This window comes from Typopeltis vanoorti, chromosome 5, assembly GCF_054136105.1.
Source record: "Typopeltis vanoorti isolate ZY-2024b chromosome 5, IOZ_Tvanoo_1.0, whole genome shotgun sequence".
Classification (NCBI taxonomy): domain Eukaryota; kingdom Metazoa; phylum Arthropoda; class Arachnida; order Uropygi; family Thelyphonidae; genus Typopeltis; species Typopeltis vanoorti.
The window spans coordinates 90,853,330-90,879,761 of NC_143553.1; the positions used below are offsets into that span (position 1 = coordinate 90,853,330).

The 26,432-nt window shown below is 36.9% G+C and overlaps 1 protein-coding gene across 6 annotated transcripts in view; it reads left to right on the forward strand.

Moving 5' to 3' along the window:
- The first annotated feature begins 8,165 nt into the window (after positions 1-8,165).
- LOC150106647 (glutathione S-transferase C-terminal domain-containing protein) overlaps positions 8,166-26,432 on the forward strand; it is a 300,229-nt gene continuing 281,962 nt past the window's right edge. For 3 of the 6 annotated variants that reach the window (XR_016548323.1, XR_016548324.1, XM_090392600.1), the window contains exons 1-2: positions 8,166-8,473; positions 17,858-17,896. The gene's annotated coding sequence lies outside the window, so the exon portion shown is untranslated. Of the gene's footprint in view, positions 8,474-8,744; positions 8,883-17,857; positions 17,897-26,432 lie in introns of those variants that run through there. The other 3 variants (XM_090392601.1, XM_090392602.1, XM_090392599.1) reach the window with 3 other exon arrangements.

Consider the following 26,432-nt stretch of genomic DNA (forward strand, 5'->3'; position numbering starts at 1 on the left):
CTTTATGAAGAATACTGTCAAAAGTATCCAACTCAGCTATAATACAGCAATTGTGCTTATTTGTTTTTCTTAATTTCTTTGCAACCTGAATTTATTTTTATATTTATTTGTCGTATGATTTGATGAAAGATTTATATGAGTATGAAAATACTGTGAGTGAATTGATAACTGCTGCAGAGGATATATTGAGGTATTTAATGAGCAATTCATAAAGATATTTGATTCTTGCGAATGTGACATTATGAAGAACTTGAATACAGTAGAAAAGAAGGAGGAGGGACTGTTAGTAAGGTAAGGTGTTAGTAAGTTAGAGGGACTTTTAATGGTTTGAGGAAATATTCCAGGGAGTGTTAGCAATATTTACTTCTTTTTATCATCATTCATGCGCACTGGGCCAGGTTCCAAAGTTGTGGAGAGAAGGCAAAATTGTTCTAATTCATATGAGCGGTAATAGGACTAAGGCTTTCAATTATAGGCCAGTCTGTGTGTCTGATGTGATTAAAGTGGTAGACAGATTAGTTAAGACCAAGATTCTGAATTGGGTTCACAACAGAAAAACACTCTTTTATGGGCATCATGAGCTTGTTAATGAAGTACCGTATTCAGTAATCTGGTTACTTATTATAAAAAGGTGGCCACTTCATTGGATAAGAGTGATGCAAACACAGCGATATATTTAGATTTTGCAAGACTTTTGATAAATTGTTAAATGCGAAGCTAGTAATTAAATCTAAAAGCATCGAGCTAGACAGTAGATTAATGCGCTGGATTTGAGATTGGCTGTCTGCTAGGGATTAGTGAGCGAGTTGGGTCCATTGCAGTTTTATTTTTATGTAATTGATATTGGGAGAGTTCTGAACGGTGATATGTAGTTGTTTGGAGATGATCGAAAGTTGTTGAGAACTATGAAGTGTGGCACAGATCCTGTGGCTTTGCAACAGGACTTAAACACACTGGCTGAATGTGGAAATAGGTGGGGTTATCAGTTCAATGTTGCGAAGTATAAGGGTTTGAAATTTGGGAAGCGAAGATGGAATGTAAAGTACATTTATTGAGTATATCTTGGAGACGTTAGAGGAGATGAGAGACATGGGAGAGCTTACTGAGAAGAACCTAGAACTTCGGGACATATTGCTAAAATTGTGAGGACAGCACAGTGGATAATGGAAATGATGCAGAGGAGTCTGACTTATAGAAGTATTAATGTTATGGTTCCATTGTATAAGACTTCGATCAGGCCACATACATTTTTTGTGCATAGATTTGGTCATCTGGCTTTCAAAAAGATGAAGATGTATTGGAAAGGGTGAAGAACTGATTGACTAAGAGGGTTTCTGGTCTCTGTAATGTTGAGTATGAGGACAAAAAAAAATCAGCTAACGCCTTAATTCATGTATTGGGTACCAAAGACCGTTTTTTTAGCCCTATATAACTATTTTCGGAGACTGAAGGAGCAGTTCAATCTTAACCGGTAGCCAATCAGAGATCGTTAGCCTAATATTACCACTGATTATACCTGGCATTGAGTGAAGAGAGGCGGATGACATGTGTTGCCATCTCGTGGTCTTTAATCCTAACATGTGTCGCCATATCGTGGTTCCTAGCCCTAACACAAAATTTTTAATATCTCATATGGTGTGGGTTTTACAGTCGATTTTCTTCAGTAAACTGAAGAAAATCGACTGTAAAACTTGAATTTCTGGGAGAAAAAACCAGCTTGCCTTTGTCAGAGATCGACACATTCCGGAACCGGTCGAAAAAAAAAAAAGGCTTTAAAAAAGTTACTCTAGTCGGCGATTAGACTTGAACTTAAGTCTACCTTCGGGCTGTTTAATGCTGAGGAGTGCACACACTTTTTCACTAAGTTATATTTTATTTAGTCCAAAGCATCTATGTACATTCAAAAAAAAATAAATATATATATACAATTATTTACAATATATACATTTGTACATAGAATGCTTAATCTAATTCAAAATTTTGTTTTTTAACATGCTCAGTTTATATTTCTTTCTACTGTCCTTTAACTTTCTGAGCCATTATTTTGTTATTACATAATTTCTGTCATGCTGATTTTACAAAAGACAGATGTGTTAACAGAACTTAACGGTATATGTTAACATATGTACATGGATTTTGTCTACATATATATATAAATATACGTATATACAATCAGTTATAGATATATTTTCATCCTATATCATAGTTTGCAATTTGGTTAATATACTATTAGTTCAACTATACATATATACAGTCAGTTATAGATATATTTTCATACTATATCATAGTTTGCAATTTGCTTAATATACTATTAGTTCAACTTAATTCAAATATACAGCTTATTCTGGACACAAACAGTGGTTGTTTTTGGAGATACATTTAGAATTACATATATTTTGTTATCATCTCTCTCGCTATACATCGATTGGTCTAACATATGCTGTAGATTTTATAGAACATATTACATTGTAATAATTTGCAGTTGACATATATACTTTGGTTGTTTCTCTGTACAAGAAAACACACATGTATCTTGGCAAATATGTCTTAAACTACACATATATCTGTTTAATGCAATATCTTATAAATATAGTCATCTAATCATTCTTATGTTGCTATTTACTTATTCATGTACTTATATGTATTTACATACAATTAAGTTGCTATTTACATATTCACAATATTTTTATTACATATATACATTTAGGTGTACGTTTACATCCTTATATTTGCTTGGTATCTTTAACATAATTATACCCAACTGAAAAGTACTTTCTACACACACATATACACACATATATACACATATACATATATATACATATACACATACACACATATATATGTATGTCTACTTAGTTTGTAGCTTTGAATTTTTTTTTTTTTTTTTTTTTTTGATAATGTGGATGGGCTTGATTTTGTTTCTCATGGTGGGTCTTTTATTTCTTTTATACGTATCTGTTCATCTACATCTTCCGATATGAGTCGTATTTTGCGCCACTGGTTTCTTGTAATCTTTTTTCTGTGTATTGTGTCTGTGATGGTTTCTTTTAAATATACGTTCAGCTTTGTAATTATATCTGGACCGTCTTCTCTTCCATAAATTTTATCGCATCTGTAGGTCCAGATAGCATACACCACTGATATTATGATTATTGCTGTAGTGTTGTTGATGTGTTCTTCTTGTAACCAGAAGATTGTGTGTTCTGTGATAGGTAATTTGTGTTGTATATGAGGCTGTACGGTGTTCCATATTTTGGACGTATGAGGACAGTAGAGCATTATGTGGTGTAGTGTTTCTGGTTGGGGACAAAAATGGCATTTGGCTGGATGGTGTAGTGGAATGCCTTTCCCTATGCACCATAGTTTTGTGGGTAGACAGGCGTGGTGTATTTTGTAAAAGAATGTTTTAAGTTTAGGGTTAATGGGTAATGTGAATACTTTTTTTAGTACGTGGGATAGTTTTATTTGTCCTCTTTCAATCTCACGGTGCTGAGGTGGTGGAATTACAGCTCGCGTGAGATTGATTTGCGCTGTTCTGGGTTTCATGTTTACGAATTCATTTATTATTATGTACTTGTTAATGAATCTGTAGCCTTCCGCAATCTCACGGAACATCTTTGGTGTCTGGCCCTGCGAGCGCGGAAGAGAACAGATTATTTTGTCTGGCATTATTCTTTGTGTATAGTATATAATGTATGTGCTCCATGGTTTTTTTTCAGAGTAGGCTCTCTCTATGAGCTTTGCTCTTGCACTTAGAGTTTTTAGGTGTATGTTAAGAAGGCCAAGTCCTCCGGCTTCAACGTCATGGAAAATTGTTGTTCTCCTCAGTGGTTCGTAATTTGAACCCCAAATAAACTTTGCACACTCTCGGTGTATTTTCTCTACTTCCTTCCCATTATAACTAATGTTATCTACCAGATACCATACTTTCGAAAGTAGGTACTGGTTGCAGATTTTTGCCTTAGCTCTAACGGAAAGTTGTCTATGTTTCATTTGTGAAATTTTTTTTGCTATTTTTTTATGGGTAAGTTCCCACTGTGCGTCGTGTTGTTTTTGGTGTCCTAAGGTGATTCCTAGAGTTGGGAGATATTCGTTAACTTTTATTTCGTTCGGCAGAGTTGGCTTATTTGTCCACCTACCGACGAACATCGCATGACATTTGTGTAGGTTAAGCTTCAGTCCTGATGATTTTTGGAAGGTGTGGAAAATATCAAGAGCCAGCGCGAAGGACTCGGCTGTTGTTAAAGTTAATGTTACATCATCGGCATAGGCGAGTACTTTTGTTTTGCCTTCACCTCCTATGTGAGTACCCGTTATGCCGGGATGTTCTCTAATCGCACGTATCACCGGTTCTAAGGCAAGAGCGAAAAGGATCATAGATAAGCTGTCTCCCTGTCTGACCGAACAGTCAATTTTAACAGGTGCCGACAACTTTTTATTAATTATGAGGCGTGACTGTGCTGTATTGTATATGTTGGATATAATGTTTTGGAATTTCTTCCCAAAACCTGCAGCTTTGAGGACTTCGTTCAGATAGTGGTGACTAACTGAGTCGAAGGCCTTTTCAATATCCAGACTTATCATCAGGCAAGGTTGCTGTGTGGCCTGATAATGCTCGTATATGCATCGAGCCTGTAGGATGTTATCTGATATTTTTCTGTTTTTTATGCCGCAGGTTTGGGATTCTGATATTATATTGTAGATGTGTTTTTGTATTCTGTGTGACAGTATTTTTGATAGTATTTTGAGATCTGTGTTGAGAAGTGTTATACCTCTCCATTGCGTTTTTGTGTTGTTGGTGGTGTCCTGCTTCTTGGGTATGAGTGTGATGTATCCAAGGTTGAAATAGTCTGAGATGCTTTCCGATTTTTGTACTTCATTGAGCATGTTTACAAATAGCGTCTCAAAAAGGGGGTAGTATGCTTTGTAGAACTCTGACGTAAGGCCGTCAGGTCCTGGAGATTTGTGTAGTGAGAGTGTCTTAATAGTGTTTTTACATTCTGTTGGTGTTATTGGTAGGTCTATTTCTTCAGCTTCTGTCTCCTTGAGTGTGGGAAATTTTTTTAAAAGTTTTTCTGTCTCTTTTTTGTCACTGTCTTTTCGGGCGAAGATCTTAGTGTATTCCGAGTGGAAGTGGTGAAGGAGGTTGGCATCTCCTTCGATCTCTGTCCCCTCGTGCTTTATGTTACGAAAGGTGGCTTTTACCTTTCTTTGGTCTTCAAAAAGCCACCCAGTTTTGGTTTTCCCTTCGTCGTACTCCATGGTTCTGATCTTTGCCCGGATCCATGCCCCTTCGGCTTCTTTAATTTCAATTTGTTTTAGTTTGGCCTTCAGGGCATTAATAACAGTTTTGTTTTGTGGAAGTGTTCTGTCGGTGTTGTATGTTTGCGCGAGTTCTTTTATTATGTTTACTTTTTCTTTGTTTGTGTTGTATTTTCTGTGTTTGCCTATGTTTATAGCCGCTTTTTTAACTTGTGTTTTAAATTTGTTCCAGGCATCCACTGGATTTTGGTTGTCAGTTATGCTGTCTAATATTTGTTTTATGTCGGTAGTAAATTTGTCTGTGTGGAGGATGCTATTGTTTAATTTCCACATCGGGTAATTTCTGTTCGTGTATGTGTGGCTGTCGTGAGTCTCAAGGGAGAGTTTAGCCTTGACCAAATGGTGGTCACTAAAGCTTAGTGGTATGTGGCAAACTTCCTTTACAGTCGACTTCAGGTGTTGGCTAACGTATATCCGGTCTAACCGTGAAGCGTTGGTGGGGGAATAGTGTGTGTATTCTTTTCGTGTAGGGAAAAGTATACGAAAAGTGTCTTTGATTTGACAGCGTTGTATTATTTGTGTATAGTTGTGTTTTGTTACAGTATTGCTAGTTTCCCTGTCTATAACGTTGTTCTCAGTAAAATTCATGTCCCCCCCCCCCATTATGATGTTTTTTATGTTTGATAGTTTGGTTTCTATTGTTTCCCAAAAGTGTTTTTTGTTGTTGTGAAAAGCTGGGCCGTAAATATTAATCAGAGACACTATTTGAGCTTCCCAGGCTATTTCAACCTCTAGTGCTCTGTGTTCTATCAGTGTGCAGTGAGATATGATTTTCAGGTTGCTCTTTTTTCTTACTAGGGTTATTAGACCTGCAATGCCATTACTCTGTGCTGGTTCAGCAATGATGTAATAGTGGCATTGCAGGTTTCTGTGGATTTTTTGTTCTGCTTCTGTGTTTGAGTGTGTTCGTGTATCTTGTAACATTACTATGTCTGCGTGATTTTGATGTACCGTGTTTTTTAGTAGTCTCTGTGAGAGTGGATGGTTAAGACCGTTACAGTTTATGCTAATTATTTTTATTTCTTTTTGCATGATTTTAAATCAAGCTCATCTTTCTTTTTATCATGTTTAGCTTTTTCTTTTTTTGGTTTTGACGTTTGGTGTAAATTTCATTTTTGGTCTTCTTGTTGGGGTCAGCACATTTGGACTTTGGTCGGTTTTCACCACTTTTTTTATACTGCTGTTTTGAACTTCTTCTTTTCCTATGGTCTCCGTATTATTTTCAGCCTTCTCTCTACAATTGTCCTCTTCAGAGGCCTCTTGGGTGTCTGCATCCACCTCGGATACTTCCGGTTTTAGTGGTGCATCCACAGTTATATTTTGAGGCTTGTGCTTTTCATTGCTTTCCTCTTTTAAGTCACTGGGTTTCTCTTCTTCTTCTGCCTGCTGTTCCGAATTATCTTCTTGCACATCGACAACACCTTGAAGTTCGTCATATGTACTTGGTTGATTATATGTATTACGTTTAGATAACATTGAGGCATACGTCTGACCTGGACATGCTTTATCAGAATGCCCGATTCTTTTGCACTGCTCGCATTTCGGAGCAGTGCATTCCCTTCTTAGATGCCCTATTTTTTTACATCGAAAGCATGCCGGGGGGCGTCCTGAGATCATAACCATTCCTGTCATTTTCTGTACTCTTATTACATACGGAACTTCTTCCAATTTTACACCTTCATTCAGGGTGATATTTATTTTTCTTTTGTTGGAGAGCACATGCGCCCAATCCTTGTCTTTGCTATTGCCAGTGACTTGTTCTATGCACTCTATCTTCCCAAAATTTTCAAATTGCATAGACACAAGTCTGTTGGGAATTTGGGGGGGTAGCCAGTGAATGATTATACTAAGTTTACGCGATTTACATACAGATAAAATTTGACATTTCAGATTTCGTACCGATAACTCTTTGAGGTTAACAAATGCTTCTTTTATGGCAAGGGTCTTAAATGAGATCAAAAATATATAACTAAATTTAAGGGCACCGAGGTGCCATACATCTGACCCTCTTACCTTGGATTTGATACTGTCTATAATATCCTCTTCGGTGTAAGGTGCCCCGATTGGATCACAGTGAAGTATGCAGGCTTTACTCCAATCTAGTTCTTCAGGCAGGTTGATAGATGACAGTACATCGAATTCCGTTGACCGGTTTGTAGCGGTTTTTGACGAGCATTTTCCTAGGTTTTCTTGGTTAGAATTACCGTTCACGTTGGCCATGCTGGATACTGAGGGTTGACGGGTCACAGCCTTCCCGGAATTTGAAGGCATTACCGCGGAGAGCCACTCCTTTTACGCGGGCGGGTCGGGACACTAGACAATGGCTAACACCGGACTAATCCTTTTACAAGGCAATGAGCTATAATCGCGGAGCACAAGAAAATACGTCTGCTCTGGTCAGAGTCCAAGCAAAAAGTCACACTTTTTCACTAAGTTACACCGGCTAGTTATCTTTGCTAACTATCCATTTATTAATTTTTGTATGGGCTATGTGTAGGCTTGTGAAGAATCTGCTATTTGTTCGGATCGTTCAGGATTTTTCAATAGCTGTTTTAAAGTCTACAAGACTTTAAAATGTCCCAGATCATTAGCTCATCTAGGGAGGGGGGGGGGGGTTGAAAGGGTTTCTGGTTCCCCAAAAGAAAAAGAAAAAAACACTAGAAAAAGTTCCAGAAATCTTTTCCTAATTAAAATTTATTTTATTTTTTTAAATTTATGTTGTGTCGTGTCTTCTATTTCTATGCTACTTATGAATTAGCGGTCACATAAGGTGGGGAATACCCTATAGCTCTCGGGAATTCTGGCCGCTGTGTACGCAAGGCGAACGAGGTAGTGCTCAAAGGAGATCACAGGTGTCATGTATTGGCGATCGCTGCAAATGTCAGTCATAGTTTGTATGCGATGCGTAGTGTGTATTCTCAAATCGTCTACTCAACTCGCCCTCCATTCCCAAGATTAAATTTTAAGTGTTCGACCCCTTCCAAGATTAAATCCTTGGTACGCCACTGGCCCGGATTGTAAAAAATTCTTCACTGATGTGATTTATTTTATTTAGTGCGGCAAACGCAACCTGTTATGAAATTAGTACCCCGCGAAAAGTCGTGCGCATGCTCAAATCGATTTTAATTTGCTCTGGATATTTCTTGTGGTATACAGTATTTCATGTTCAATGTCTAGTGGTTATTTTATTTTTTATAAATGCCTTTTTGTTTTATTAAAACTATTGCTGGTGTCAGTTGAACGTAATCTAATACATCTAAAATTTCAAAATTTGTATATCAGGCAATCTCTAAACTAAAACAGCGCAACCAAAGAAAATTATAGCTCATCAGCAATTATGAATGACTGTATTCCATTTCGAAAATTGGAGTCATCTGGTTGCGAACGGAGACGAGGTGCTCGTGCACGCAATGATGAGTCCACTGCGGTCTCCCGTAAACTCCCATGTTAACGAAATGACCGTTTAAAGGGGAGAGAGTTCGATTTTCGAAATGGAATAATAATTCAAAATGTACTGATGAGCACTAATTTTATTTAGTTGTTCTGTTAACTGAGAGGTAAGAAATTGCATGATATGCTAATTTTGATATGTTAGGTATATTGAAGACCTTTCAACCTTTGGCCAAGATAAATAATATTAATTTTGTTGGTTTCGTTATTTGGCATTCAAAAATCTTGTACTCCACGTGCTCGTTTCGCCTGTGGCGTTTTAATTGATAAAAATTATGCCTATTCTAGTTATGTTCGCAGGTTTCCGAATTTAATAACGCTCCTCGTATTTTATCAATACTCATAGAATGAATGATGCCTGTTCTAAAAATATTTTATTTTTAATATGACGCAATTTGAAAATTCTGAATGCATAGTTGAAAGCTGACGTTTGATAGATAATCAGCATCTCTTAGACTTTCAACATGAATATGAACCACTGTGGCAAATTAACTGATACCAATAATTACGTACAGAAATAATTTATCGAATGAACCTACGAAACTGTATGAATAATAACAGTAGAATGAAAAAAAAAAGTAAATTTTTTTTAAGGGAGAAAGCAAATATCTACTGTGAATTACGTAATATACTGCAGGGATGAAGGTGACAGAAAGCAAATAAAGTGTTATGGTTTTGGCTAAAAGATCGCGTGCATACTGTTCAAATATAGTGCTAACAGTTTTGGCAAGGGGTAACTCCGAAAACGACGTATTTCTGATAGAATGACATGACTACTGAAGGTTTCTTTTCTTTTTTTTTTTTTAAAACAAAACAAGGAATTTAACGCAGTTCATAGTCCATTTTCTTTAATGGTTGATTAAAGGCTTAACTTTGTTGAAGCCGCAATTCTGGTAAAGTTCAATAGAGTGGAAAGAGGGAAAAATAATTCCACTGCACTACTCCAAGACAGAAGTAGCAAATTATGGGTCAATCAGTATATCAGGAGTGATTGTTAAGGTTTTGGAGAAATTGATAAAAATTAAAATTCAGGACTGGGTGGACAGAAATATGATATTATAAGCAGTAAAACGTTTTTGTGAAGGTTAGGTCTTGCCTTAGTAACTTACTTTCTATAATAAAATAACAGCGTTGGATCAGTAGCAGATTATGTTCCTTTGAGGCCCTAGGCACAAATAAAAAAAAAAAAAAACGTTCACTAAATTTTTAGAGGCATATTATCTTTTTGCTATGTAATTTTTGAGGCCCCTCGAGAAGACAAGCCCTAAACGCACACCTATTGGTTAATCTGCCACTGAGTTGGATAAAGGAAAACCTTGCTTGGTGATACTGCTGGGCTTCTCAAAGGCATTTGACATGATTCCACATGGAACTGTTGCATAAATTGCAGCAAATGGGTATGGAATGGATCTGAAGCTAGTGATTTGGATTAGAGGGTGGCTGATGGACATATCAGAGTGGTTTATGGAAGAGCTGAGTCCAGGAGAAGGCATGTGACTAATGGTGTACCTCAGAGCTTGCTACTTGGTCCCCTGTTGCTTAATTTGTACATTAATGATAATGAATATAATTTGAAAGGAAATATTCGATTGTTTGCTGATGATGCAAAATTGGGAAGAGCAATAGTTAATTCAGATGATGTAGATAATTTGCAGGATGACTTAAATAGGCTGTCAGTATGGACTCAGGATGAGATCACATTCTGTGTACTATATTAATGGAACTGAACTGCAAGAAGTAGATGAGGCAAAGGACTTAGGGGGTTATTGTGGATAGAGAACTTAAGTTTAGAGGGCATATTGCAAAGGTGGCCAAAACATCGCATCAAATTATGTGGTTGTTGGAGAACACTGACAACTGGGGATAGGGATGTGATTGTTCTACTTTATAAGGCATTAATATGACCACATTTGGACTATTGCACGCAGATCTGGTCATCTGGATTTCTTGGTGATGAAGAAATGTTGGAGAGGATTCAGATACGAGTTACAAAGATTGTTGCAGTCTATGGAATGCTTCCTATGAGGAAAGATTGAAGGCCTGTGGTCTTCAAAAACTAGCTGATAGTTGTAGGAGAGGAAATATGATAGAGGCATATAAATTATTAAAGGATTTTATAGGACTGATACTGATTTTTTTTTTTTTTTTTCTTAACAGTGCAGGAAGGGAGGAATAAGGGGTCATCCTTAGAGATTGTGTAAGACTGGTTAACACGGGTGTTAACCACACTCTTACAGACTAGGACTAGATTTTTTTGCTTGGAGGTCTGGTCTGGTCATCTGGATTTCTTGGTGATGAAGAAATGTTGGAGAGGATTCAGATACGAGTTACAAAGATTGTTGCAGTCTATGGAATGCTTCCTATGAGGAAAGATTGAAGGCCTGTGGTCTTCAAAAACTAGCTGATAGTTGTAGGAGAGGAAATATGATAGAGGCATATAAATTATTAAAGGATTTTATAGGACTGATACTGATTTTTTTTTTTTTTTTTTTTTTTTTTTTTTTTTTTTTTTTCTTAACAGTGCAGGAAGGGAGGAATAAGGGGTCATCCTTAGAGATTGTGTAAGACTGGTTAACACGGGTGTTAACCACACTCTTACAGACTAGGACTAGATTTTTTTGCTTGGAGGGTAGTGAATGTGTGGAATGCGTTACCAGAGATGGTTGTGAATGCTTCATCTATTAATGAATTTAAGGAGAAGTGTGATAGGTATTGTGTGAATAATGGTTAATGTGTCAATGTAGGGTCTCCTGCGATGAGTCTTCTGACTCCATGGAGACACCGTTATTATAATAATAATAAAACAAGAGATTATATTTTTGATAAATTACTTATTTAGTCCATAATATTTTCATTGGATAAATGTCATAATTGCAATTATTAAGAAGCTTAAGTGAAATTAAAATCCCAGCTTGAATTCATTTTATCATTGATTAGTTTTCAGAAAATGCATATCCATATAATATTTGTTGTTGCTGGTTTTGCATATTAGCAAGAAGATCATAAACCTGGAACTTTGGTTTGCCATTTTTAATTTGTGACCATAAGCAGGCTAGGTGGTCAGTGACATTGTCTGTAAAACAAGTCTGCTCTTTGTAGACTGAATAGCAAGTTTGACTAGCCATGCTAAGAATGTTATGCCTTTCCTTTTTCACTGACTGAAAGCACAGAACACATATAATGTACTATTCAGACTTACATCTGTAACAAAAGTGGCATGAATTGATCTGAGTATTTAGTTGGTCCTCTAATATCAACTTCTGTTTTTGTTTATTGCATAGTTAACAAATATGACCACATTGCCACCGATTGGTGAGAGTGATCATAGGGTCTTGACTTGGGAGGTGGCTAAAGGTGTGGAATTTACAATTAAGACAGAGTACATGTGGAATTATTGGGCTAGTAAGTATGACAAGCTTAGGAGCTTGATTGGTTCAGTGCCATGGCATGTACAACTGCAAGGGCTAGAAGTTGATAGTGCATGGGAGGCAGTTAAGAAGTGTTTGCATGAAGCAATGGCTGACTGTATACCTAGAGTCTGAATAATAAATCAAGTAGGGGTTAAATGGATGAATAACACCATTAAGCTTGAGCTGCAAAAAAAGGAAACAACTATGGAGAGAATTTAAGGAGAAAGGTGATTGGCAGGCACATGAACGGTATAAAGCGCAGGCCAGAAGGGTAACGAGTGTAGTAAGAAAACCAAAAAAGGATTACTAAAGAACATTGGCCATGCAGGCTAAAGAGAATCCTAAACAGTTTTTACGATATATTGCAAGTAAAAGAAAAAAGTATATGGTAGAATGATTTTAAAGAATGCCGATGGTAGGGAGTTAACCGAATCAGTTGATATAGTTGAGTTACTGAGTGAGCACTTTGCAAGAATATATCATCCAGGCGGTGACATTGCAGAAATGAATGAACCAATAGATTATACAGGAATTGTGGTGAATGAAGTGGAGGTGAGTAGTCTATTGCATGACCTCAATGTCAATACATCTGTGGGATTGGATGGTATACCAGCTTGTGTCATATGTGAAGCAGCTAAAGAATTGTCAGCACCCTTTACCATTTTGTTTAATTTGAGTCTCGGGTCTGGATTAGTCCCGAGGGGGGGTGGAAAGAGTGGAAAATAGTTCCACTGCATAAAGGAGGTTCGAAGACTGCTGTTGTAAATTACCGACCGATTAGCATATCAGGAATCATTGTCAAGGTCTTGGAGAAATTAGTCAAGAAAAGAATACAGGATTGGATAGATGAAAATGGGATATTGTATGGGAGACAACATGGCTTTGTGAAGGGTAGATCATGCCTCAGTAACTTGCTCACGTTTTATAACACAATGACGGCTGAACTGGATAAGGGTAATGGGTTTACAGTGATTCTACTTGACCTTTGCCAAAGCCTTTGACAGGATAACACATGGAACTCTAATCAGTAAACTGGAGCAGATGGGGATGGATATAGGGTTGGCAAGATGGATAGGAGGGTGGTTGATAGAGAGATACCAGAGAGTGGTTTATTCAGGAATTGAGTCCAAAAGATGGCTTGTGACTAGTGGTGTGCTGCAGGGCTCTGTTCTTGTACCACTACTTTTCAATTTGTTCATCAATGATATTGGAAAGGATTTGAGAGGAAGTGGTCACTTGTTTGCTGATGATGCAAAGTTGGGTAGAGCAATTGTGAGTGCACAGGATGTCAAAATTTTACAGGATGATTTGGATAGTTTGGAGGACTGGGCTAGGGAAAATGGATGTCAATTTAATGTGGCGAAGTGTAAGGTTATGCATTTTGGGGTGAAAAGAATAGCAGCGGTATATCACATTGGTGGAACCGTACTCCAGGAGATTGATGAGGCCAGGGATTTGGGAGTGTTGGTGGATAGGGAATTGAAGTTTAGGGGGCACATTGCAAAAGTGGCTAAATCAGCTCATCAAATCACTTGGCTTCTGAAAAATGCTTTAACAAGCAGAGACAAACAAGTTATTGTTCCTCTGTATCGAGCCTTGATAAGACCCCATCTAGACTACTGTGCCCAGATATGGGCACAAGGATTTCTTCTTGATGGAGAGGATCCAGAGACGAGTTACCAAGATGATAGCAGGTCTGTGGAATGAACCTTATGAGAACAGGTTGAAGATTTGTGGGTTGCAAAAATTGATTGATAGGCAGAAAAGGGGTGATATGATTGAGGCATTCAAATTACTGAAGGGTTTCTATAAGATTAATCCAGATGATATTTTTAAGAATAGGACTGGTGGTGGGAGGACTAGCGGCCATATATGGAAGCTGGGCAAGAATGTGGTTAGTAGGGGGTGTTAGAGCTAGGTTTTTTACTTGGAGAGTGGTGAATGAGTGGAATAAGCTGCCAGAGTCTGTTGTGAGTGCTACAACCATGAATGAGTTCAAGGCGAGGTATGATAGATACTGTGTGAATGTCGAATAGTTGTTCTTGACATGATGTTAGGGTCTCCCTCGATGAGAGTCTGTCGACTCCTTGGAGTTGCCTGGGATAATAATAGTTTGCTTTTTTTTTGTTGATTAAAACACCGAAGTGACAGCAGCGTATTTACAAGATTATTCACTTTGAGTGAATGGAATAATTTTTAAAATGCTCTGAATAGTTTTATGAAAAACTTTTAATTAATAGATAGTGACACTCTGAGTTGGGGTTGTAAGTAAGAAGTTTTCGTTTCCCCAACTCTTACTTAGTTAATTAGAATGTGCTATTCACTTTCTAATCAGTCACAATATTTCATTTAAAATTATTAACAAGCTATCAAATATTTCTGAAATTGTCGCGTTCATCATCATGATTTGTTTCAAAGATTTTGGCTTGTTCCAGCCTCAGAAGCTATTAGTAAGCTGAGAACTGAGCTACAAAGGCATGTGTAGCTCAGTGGAGGTGGTGTGTGCAGTTCACAGCACTAGATTGCCCAAAGAAAGAACATCGTAAGTTCAATTCTAGTCGGCAACTAGATGAACTGTTGCCAGCCGGTTTGGCCGAGAGGTTGAGCATATCCGCTCTCCGGCCAAAAGGCTGTGGGTTCGAATCCGACCGTGGGCATGAATGTTTGTGATTGTCTGTGAAACTACTAGTGGTGGTGGTGTAGATCAGTGTTTCCCAGATTTTTCCTATGACGGAACACTTCACAAATCTTGAAATTTTCACGGAATACCTTGGTTATTTTGTAATGTATTAATACTTAATTAAGGCATAATCATAAAGAGTATTAGTGCACTTATTTATACGGTGTGACATGTTGACAAATATAAAATTACATTTAAATTATTATTATTATTATTATTATTATTTTCGGGCTACTCCAGGGAGTCCTTAGACTCATCGAGGGAGGCCCTAAACATCACGTCCACACAACTATACGACATTCTCACAGTATCTATCATACCTTGCTTTGAACTCGCTCACTGTCATAGCACCCACAACAGACTGGCAGCTTATTCCACTCATTTACCACTCTAAAAGTAAAGAACCCAGCTCTAACACCACTGCTAACCACACTCTTGCCCAGCTTCCATAGGTGTCCCCTAGTTCTCCCACCACCAGTCCTGATCTCAAAAATATCCTCTGAATTAATCTTATAGAATCCTTTTAGCAATTTGAATGTCTCAATCATATCTCCCCTTTTCCGCCTAAACCAGTTTCTGCAACCCACAAATCTTCAACCTGTTCTCATATGGTTCATTCCATAGACCTGCTATCATCTTAGTCACTCGCCTCTGGATCCTCTCCACCTCCTCCCCATCAAGAAGGAACCGAGGTGACCAAATCTGGGCACAGTAGTCAAGATGAGGTCTTATCAAGGCTCGGTACAGAGGTACAATAACTTGCTTGTCTCTGCTCGTTAAGGTATTTTTCAACAACCAAGTGAGTTGATGAGCTGATGTAGCTACTTTCGCAATGTGCCCCCTAAACTTCATCTCCCTATCCACCAACACTCCCAAGTCCCTGGCCTCATCAATCTCTTGGAGTACAGTTCCACCCATGTGGTATACTGCTGCTAATCTTTTCACCCCAAAATGCATAACCTTACATTTTGTCACATTAAATTGACATCCATTCTCCTTAGTCCAGAACTCCAATCTATCTAAGTCATCTTGCAAGACTTTGACATCTTCTGCATTCACTATCGCCCTACCCAACTTTGCATCATCAGCGAACAAATGAACTGTTCCACTTAGATCCTTCCCTATATCGTTAATGAACAGATTAAACAGCAGTGGTCCAAGAACAGAACCCTGCGGCACCCCACTAGTCACAGGCCGTCTTTTGGACTCCACTCCTGAATAAACCACTCTTTGATATCTCTCCATCAACCACCCACCTATCCATCTCACCAACCCTATATCCATTCCCATATGTTGTAGTTTAGGGATTAGAACTCCATGTGGTATTCTGTCAAACGCCTTTGCCAGGTCTAGCAGTATCACTGTAAACCCATTTCTCTTATCCAGTTCAGCCGTCACCTTGTTATAAAACTTGAGCAAGTTACTCAGGCATGATCTACCCTATACAAAGCCATGCTGTCCCCTGTACAGTATCTCATTTTCATCAATCCATTCCTGTATTTTTCTCTTGACTACTTTCTCCAAGACCTTGACAACAACTCCTGATATGCTGATCGGTCTGTAATTTGCAACCATAGTCGTGGATCCTCCTTTATGCAGTGAAACTATTTTCCCCTCTTTCCATGCCTTCGGGACTAAACCAGACCCGAGACTCAGATTAAACAACATAGTCAAGGGCACTGATAATTCCTTAGCTGCTTCACGCAAGACCCGTGCCAGTATACCATCCAATCCCACAGATGTATTCACATTAAGGTTCTGTAATAGGCTATTCACCTCCACTTCATTCATCACAATTCCCATGTAAAATCAGTTATCACTCACTGGACTAATGAAATCTTGTAGCATATTGCAGTTTCCTCAGGCTAACATCATTAAATTTATTTGTGCTGATTTTCATTGACATATTCCATTGTGATCACCAAAAATTTATAAGTACTTACGAGTGCAGGCTTTTTGTCCTGTGTGCTTGGAGTTTTCCCCTCCTTTTGTACATCCTGGAGATCGCTTTGTAGGTGGAGGTGGATGAATCACAATCTGTTGCATCACAAACACCTTCAATAAGAGATTTCTTAACACCAAAATTAAACAAAGTCCCTTGTCTCTTATTCATATTAAAATTTAAATCTGTAGGCCTATTACTTTTAAAAAATCACGGCACTACGGTTTCGAAACAAGCACTTTCATCCTACAATACGAACTTGCAAAGAAAGTATTCAGTATTACTAGATTTGAGAACCGGATACAGACTACCCTGATCTTCAATTTCAGGTGGAAAAATTCTTTATAGTTCCTTGCTGATTGGTCACTAACATTTGCAACACAGATGTTATTTCATTCAGTTTTGAGAACAGGGGATATGCTACCCATTGTTGTAATCAGCTTGCAGGCAGTTTTTATGACCGGTCGTAAACAGCGGTATTCCCTTTCCCAAATTACTTCCATGTTTAAAAATACACGGCTTGGTCACTGACATCACGGAACACTTATTCACTTTCTGCAGAACACTGGTGTTCTGTGGAACATAATTTGGGAAACCCTGGTGTAGATGATGTGGTTCACTGTAGTTGGTAGATTGTGAGTGGTAAAGGCAGAGAGTTATGCAGTGGGTGCCCTCCCTCAACGAGTCAGGGCTCCTTGGTTTTTGCCGGCCTGGTTGGCGATGGTTAGCATATCCACTCTCCAGCCCTGCAGATTTGAATCCTGCCATGGGCATGGATGTTTGTGATTGTCTGTGAAAATACTAGTAGTGGTGGGCAGTAGATTGTGTTGTTACAGTTCGTTGTAGTTGGTGGATTAATTGATGGAGACAGAGAGTTGTAGAGTAGTTGCCCTCCCTCAATGAATCTTTGGACTCCATGAAGGTATCATCTAATAATAAATTTCTTTAAAGAATAACCTAGTTGACTTTTTTCAAATAACTTATTCTTTTTGTATTCTTTTAACATGCTCCATCCAATTATGTTTATATTTTTATTTTCTTTATTACTAGTTCTCATAAACAGACTTACAAGCAAAAAAAAAAAAAAAGGTATATATTTTGCAGTTTTTTCTCATTCATTTCATTTTTTTTAATCTTTTTTTGTTTTATCGTCTTGATTTCACTAATATAAAGTAGTGTTGATATAGCCATGTATTAGAAACTTTTAATCTAGTATCAATGTGCCAGTGATATTCATGATGTACCAATGATGTTCAGTATGTTTATTGTGTTATAAAATAACACAGCAAGATAAAAAAAAAAAAAAAATTTTAACTATAATTCAAAGTGCCTCTTAGAGAAGAGAATGTTTGGTATTGTTGGTTATTTTTATTTAGATGTAAACTAAGATTTTAATGGGTCAAACATTATTTATTTAATTTTTCTGTGGTAGATTGAACTAGTGGTCAAAACATGGAATGCAGTTTCTGTTGAGTCCCACTTTAATTTTCAAAATGTGAATTGCAGTACCATAAAAATAAGAATAAATTTTTATGATAAATACATATTTGCATTATCAAATCTGTTTGAATTATTTCTATCATTTAGTTTGAGATTCCAATAAGAGAATAATGTAAAATCTTGTATTTGACTTTCTTTCAGTGGGCAGTAATCTTGTGGCAGTGGAGCTATTACAGTTTTAACTTTTTATTTATTATTTATGTATTTATTTATTTTTATTCCCTTACTAGTCAAACCAAAAAGCATCAGTGTTGATAATGTTAAGTGAATGTTATCATGGTCTAAAATAGAGAAAATAAAAATTGTAAATGAAATGGGTAGTGAAAAAGAGACAAGTTTGCTGAATGACTAAATTGAGACAAATGGACTTTGTTAGAATTGGTCAGATCAGAGATAAATTATTATCATTATCAATTGAGCTCTTCCATGGATTATCATAAGAACTCCACATTAATCATTATTCACACAGTGCTTGTTGTACTTTTCTGTAAGTGCATTTGCTGACTTTGCACTACATTTGCTACCAGCATCTCATTTCATTTATTTACTACCATCCAATCAAACAATTGAGTCTTGACATCCCTGCTTAACCACGCTTTTACATAATTCCCAATCCTTTTATTCTTTCCTTTCAAGTTATGTATTGAAAAAATTCTCCACATGTTTTATAAAACCCTTTAGCATTTGATATGTTTCTATTATATCCCCTCTCTTCCAGCTAATTCTGTCACACAGATCTTCAAAATATATCCTGAATAGGAAGCATTCCATATATCTGACAACACTTTCTCATCAGCCAAGAAACCCAATAATTCTAACTCATTCACTGTTCATGGTGTTGCCACCCTTCATGCAAAAAAAGAAACAAAAAAAAAAAAAAACCTGTAACTACTTCCCAGCCGTTTAAATATCTCAGTCATATCACTTTTCTTCTGTCTACCAAACTCTGCAGTCCACATTGCCCTCAGTCTGTCCTCATAGCTAACATTGTACAGTCGTATAATAAATTTACTTTTATCCTTTATCCAAGTGTGAGCAAACAAAGTTTGCACCTGAAAGTATCTTCAGGACTGGGGTAAGTGGTACAACACCAGGGCAACGAGTTGCACTGGTGTTGTACCACCTTAGTTGTACCACCTCAGGTTTTGTACCACCTTACTCCAGTCCTGAAGATACTTTCAGGCGCAAACTTTGTTTGCTCACACTTGGATAAAGGATTAAACTAAATTTATTATACTCTAACCAAGTGAAAAATAAACTTTCAACATTGTACAGTCCTGATATCATTTTTGTTATCTGCCTTTGCAAATCTGAGCACAATATTCAGATGTGGTCTGATCAAGACATAAAATGTCATCACCTTTCTTAAATTAAATATGTCAAGAAATCCTTGTTTAATCCTTTATCCAAGTGTAAGCAAACAATTTAAAATAATTATAATACCGAATAAAAATGATGTAATATATTTTATTAGCATAGAATTTTTGCATAGGCATCTTCAGTCCAAGAATGCATAAAGGCAATTGAACATTAACAAATTCTAAAAAAAAACGCCAGCTAAGTATTTAATGTAAGATAACTAAAAAGGTCAGTAAATTTCCTAACTTAAAAACAAAGCTATATATATATATTTAGACAAAATAAAGTTAGGAAAGATTAGCTGATTTAAAAAGTACTATCTTGCACAAAGGGGGATAGATGTAAACCATCAGATCTGTTTAAGAAGGAAATTCTCGTTTTAGTAATTCAATGCTGTCAGATAAAGGAACATTATTAAATAAGGAAGCAACATCTAAACTAATCATAATATCTGAAGCATCCAAATGAAGATCCAAAATTTTATTTTTAAATTTCAAAGTATCTTTTATACAAGTAGCAGTTCTTCTAGTTGAAGAAGTAAGTAAATTAGGTAAGAATTTAGAAATATAAGTGGGATATCCTATATAGTCTGACTAGTCTTAATGGAATACCTGCTTTATGAACTTTTGAAGGCCATACAATCTAGGTGGATGACCAAGAAGATTTAAAGTTTTTTCTTTTGATCTAGGGAGTGCTTAAGGGTCAAAGCTGTATAACTGAGAGGAGACCTCCACATGGCCTTTAAAGGAATGTGGAGAACTGACCAGGGCTTCTGACCTAATGTCCAATCCTCACCTTCTCGTGGTGCACTCTGTTGGGTAGCTACTTGGATACTGAACGAACGAGGATGGGCTGGCAATTTGGGATTTAGCCGACCAAATTGTATTCTTATTGGTTAAACCAAAATAAAAAATGATGGTACAACATGACAAAATTTCATGCCGGCTGGGGCGTTGCCCGGTTAAACAAGGCCCCTGTTGTTTTCACCAGGGGAACGAGGGCAAACAGCGAAAAGTCAGCTACTGGAACAAATCTGAAAACACACCACAACTTAACATCACCAGAGTTAAAGATAGGTACTATCAACATAAGAAGCCTGAATGGCAAAGAAATGGAGCTAGCTGAGGAATTAGATAAGTACCAGATCGACATAATAGGGGTGACTGAAACAAAACTGGTGAGATCTTTCTGAGCAATAAATACATCATCATCAAATTCCTGCCATGTACCCTCAAGGGGTGTACAGGATATGATAGTACTACATGAAAAAAACTACATCATTACTAACTTCCTATCTACAATTTTCCTCCAAATCAGTCTGTTACTTGTCAAGACTCCAACATTATCAGATCTTATATTTCTATCGTCTAAGGCACTTTGTACCATATCAATCCACCTATATCTTGGTCTCCCTCTGGGTCGTTTTGCTGCCAACCTGTCAGAGAACACTTGTTTTGCTAATCTTTCCTTGCCCATTCTGTTTAAGTGATCATACCACCCGAGATTAGCTCTGCTAACGCATTCCTGGATGCTGACAATGTCAAGTTCTTTCCTAATATCCTCGTTTTTAATATGATATTGCCATTGATGCCATCTGTTCATGCTTATAATCTTTCTCGGGACTCTCATATCTGCAGTCTCTAGTCTTTGGTCAAGTGTTTTACTTCTGACCCAGCTCTCAGATCCATAAGTTATAACTGGTTTGAACACTGTCTTGTATAGAGCTAATTTAGTGTTCTGACTAATTTTTCTCTTATTCCATATGAATTTATTCAATTGACTTCCCACCATACCAGCTTTGCTGATTCTGTTGTCTATTTCTATATTTAATTTTCCATCTTCACTAAAAATCGTGCCTAAGTAGCTGAAATGTTTTACTTGTGAGACAGGTTCTCCATTCACAACACAGTTGACATTTTCAATGATTCTGCCTATTTTCATTTTCTTTGTCTTTTTATTGCTGACCTTCATACCATATCTATTACAACAGCTATTCAATTTAGTCAGAGAATCTTTCAGACTTGTAGCGGATTTATTTAGAAGTATAACCTCATCCGCATAAAGCAAAGAGCTGACATTAACATCTCCAATTTTGATATCATGTTTAATACCACTTTCCTTCATAATGTGATCCATATAGATAATCAATAACAGAGGGGATAATGTACATCCTTGTCTCACACCAGATTTAACATTAAACCATCTTCCTGTACTTCCTTCAATTCTAACTGCTGACTTACAACTCAAATAAAGACTAAGTATTGCTTGATATAATGTCCCATTGACACCATATAACTGCAGCGTATTGAATAGCTTCTCTCTTGGCACCTTGTCATATGCCTTTTCCAAATCGACAAAACTTAAATACAGATCTTTGTTATATTCCCATAATTTCTCAACTATTTGTCGTAAAGTGAAGATCTGATCCTGACAGCCTCTATTTGGCCTGAATCCAGCTTGTTCTTCACCAAGCTTTTCTTCCACAATTCTTCTCAACCGTTTCTCAAGTATACTTGCATAGATCTTGCCAGGAACACTCAGTAGGGAAATACCTCTGTAATTCTCACATTCAGTTTTATTTCCCTTTTTATATATGGGTACTATGAGAGCTCTACTCCAATCATCGGGAATTCGTCCCTCTGTCCAGGCTTTCTGAACTATGCAGTGCAGCCACTGTAAGACTCTTATACCACCATACTTTAGCATTTCTGGTCGAATATCATCTACTCCTGCTGCCTTTCCACATTTCAAGCCTTTGATGGCTTTTTCTACTTCAAGTATGGATATGTATTCCTGACTGCATGCCTGGTCAGTGTTTTTTTACCACTGTGTTGTCATCACTGCTTGTTTCATTTAGCAGTTTTTCAAAGTAATTACTCCATACTTCAAGGATATGTTTTTCTCCCGTTTTCATGTCACCTTTATCATCTCTAACTCCTTTTACAGCACTCTTTCCTCCATTCCTAAGCTTTTTCAACAACCTCCAGAATATTTTGCCACCTTCTTGATATTTATTTTCTATATTCTTGCCAAAGTCCTCCCATGACTTTTGTTTAGCTAGTTTTACACAGTGTTTAGCATTCTTGCATTTGTCTCTATATTCTCTAGGAGCACAAGCTGACTTATTTGACAGGAACTTTTGATATGCTTTCTTCTTTTCCTTCACTGCCTCTTTAACTTCCTGTGTCCACCAGGGAGTTCAGATTTTTTTATCCTTGCAGACAACCTCACCACATGCCTCTCTGGCAGAATCGATCAATGTTTTCTTCAGAGTTTGCCACTGAATCTTCAAGGTTTGATTCCTGTTCTCAAAGTCTTTCATTTTTTCTTCATTAATCTTTGTGTATTTTAGTCTACAGTTCACATCTGAGAGCCGCTCAACTTTTATTCGCTTTAAAACTTTCTTACATGTTATTCTTTTCAATATGAAATTCAATTTTATTCTGCTCAAGACTAAATAGTGATCACTTCGAATTTCAAATCCTCTGTACACTCTGGTGTCCTGCACCAGGTAGAAAACATCATTATCAACAATAACATAGTCAATGAGACTTTTCTTATTCCTAGCCTCTTCTCTCCATGTGAATTTGTGCACATTTTTATGTTGGAACATTGTATTAGTAATTACCAGTCCATGTCCTGAGCAGAAATCCAACAGATATTTGCCATTATTATTAGCTTTGCTCTTTTCTCCAAATTTTCCCAAAATATTTTTGTATGTCTCACAATCATTTCCTACTCTGCTATTTAGATCCCCAACAAGGATTAACTTTTCCTTTTTCATTGTGTCAGTTGCTTTTTCTAAAGCCTCAAAAAAATTCCTCCACGATCAGATCTTCACTTTACGACAAATAGTCGAGAAAGCATGGGAATATAATAAAGATCTGTATTTAAGTTTTGTCGATCTGGAAAAGGCATATCACAAGGTGCCAAGAGAGAAGCTATTCAATACGCTGCAGTTATATGGTGTCAATCGGGCGGCATTATATCAAGCAATACTTAGTCTTTATTTGAGTTGTAAGTCAGCAGTTAGAATTGAAGGAAGTACAGGCAGATGGAAGATGGTTTAATGTTAATTCTGGTATGAGACAAGGATGTACATTATCCCCTCTGTTATTCATTATCTACATGGATCACATTATGAAGGAAAGTGGTATTAAACATGATATCAAAATTGGAGATGTTAATGTCAGCTCTTTGCTTTATGCAGATGATGTTATACTTCTAAATAATTCCACTACAAGTCTGCAAGATTCTCTGTGTAAATTGAATAACTGTTGTAATAGATATGGTATGAAGCTCAGCATTAAAAAGACAAAGACAATGAAAATAGGCAGAATCTTTGAAATTGTCAACTGTGTTGTGAATGGAGAACCTGTGGAACAAGTAAAACATTTCAGCTACTTAGACACGATTTTTAGTGAAGATGGTAAATTCAATATGGAAATAGACAACAGAATCAGCAAAGCTGGTATGGTGGGAAGTCTGTTGAATAAATTCGTATGGAATAAGAGAGAAATTAGTCAGAACACTAAATTAGCTGTATACAAGACAGTGTTCAAACCAGTTTTACCTTATGGATCTGAGAGGTGGGTCAGAAGTAAAACACTTGAACAAAGACTAGAGACTGCAGATATGAGAGTCCTGAGAAAGATTAGAGGCGTGAACAGATGGCATCAGTGGCAATATCATATTAAAAACGAGGATATTACTAAAGAACTTGACATTGTTAGCATCCAGGAATGCATTAGCAGAGCTAATCTCAGGTGGTATGGTCACTTAAACAGAATGGGCGAGGACAGATTAGCAAAACAAGTGTTCTCTGTCAGGTTGGCAGCAAAACGACCCAGAGGAAGACCAAGATATAGGTGGATTTATGCGGTACAAAGTGCCTTAGACGATAGAAATATAAAATCTGATAATGTCGGAGTCTTGAGAAGTAACAGACTGATTTGGAGGAAAATTGTAGATAGGAAGTTAGTAATGGTGTAATTTTTTTTTCATGTAGTACTATCATATCCTGTAAAACCCTTGAGGGTACATGGCAGGAATTTGATGATGATGATGATTCTTTTGATCTTCATTCCAGGTAGAAACATTATCAATAAAATAATTAAGTCTGTTTAATTGACAACAGGTAGGATCAGGGGTCTGTAAGTTGATGAGTCTCAAAGTAATAGAGACAATAGAGAAATTAAATGCACTTCATCCTAGGATCCAATTCACCCTAGATGAAATAAATAATCAGTTAGCCTTTTTAGATTTTTAATTTGACCAGATGGTAGCGTACATTTTTCAGTTTTTTGGAAGAAGATTCATACAGGCCATTACATCCATGCTGAATCTCATCACCATCCTAGTCAAAAGGCTGGAACTATTAAAACATTGGTTCACCAGAACCACTCCTTATGTTCTTCAGATGGACTGTTATAGAAAGAAGTACAACTTATTAATTCCATATTTTTATCTAATAGTTGTAAGAATTATTTCATCAAAAGAGCTTTTAACAGTTAAGGTCTTTCTCCTCTTTGAAATACAGAAGAAATAACTTGTATTCCTATCCCTTATTTGCAAGGCATTAATGAAAGCATAGTAAAAGTTTTAAAACTGCTGAATATTTTTGTTGTTTTTTGCCCCATCAGAATAATCTTCACCTTTCTCTTTCTACTAAGGAGAAGTTTCCACATCTCAATTATCCAGTTGTCTACCAGATTCCTTTCTCTTGTGGGTTATCTTATTTTGGACAAACAGGAAGATCTATTTTATTTGGCTGGAAGAACACGTCTTATATTCATTACATTGAGCCTGAACAGTCTGGGTTTGCAGAGCATGCTATCAACACTAGGCATGGAGTTCATTGTAACAAGACAAGAGTTCTTCATAAAAGTGGGTTCTTCATTTAATGGCTTTATAAAGAATCATGTGAAACTTTACTCCACTCTCCTAACTTAAACAGATCCAATGGTTTATGTCTATCTCCTTTGTGCAAGATAGTACTTTTTAAATCAGCTAATCTTTCCTAACCTTATTTTGTCAAATTATATATATATATGTGTGTGTGTGTGTGTGTATTTGTTTTGTTGTTGTTTTGTTTTTAATAAGTTAGGAAATTTACTGACCTTTTTATTTATCTTACCTTAGCTACTTAAGTGATGTTTTTTAGAATTGTCTGTTGATATTCAATTGCCTTTGTGTTCTTGTACTGAAGATGCTTATGATACTTAGGTGAAAATTCTACACTAATCAAATATATATTACGTGACTTTTAATCCAATGTTAATTATTTTAAACATGCTTACCCAAGGTATTTCATTATCGAAACAAGTAAGCAAACAATATTTTCATATGAAGTATCTTCACAACTAGGCTACTTGTATATAGATATAGAAGCTAATGACCTCACATTAATTGCCTTAATGTAAAGCACACATCCTTTGAGACATGCATAATGTTATGTATTATGGGAAGGGCCACTGTAAAATAGAAGGTAAAGTTTCTGGAAAAAGAAGCAGGGGTAGACCATCAATGAGATGGATGGATGGCGTGTGTGGAGTGACCGATCTTCAGAGAGTTGAGGCTGCCAGAAAAGCAAACAACAGGACTACATGGTGAGGCCTGGTGTGGAACATCACCGAGCATCGGAATGACCATATGGCATCTGTAGATGCCCAATGAACATAGAGAGACACTGTAAAATTCGATGCAGCATCATAATTCTTACAATGTTTAATTGCATTGATTTTACAGGAGTCACATCCGAAATTCA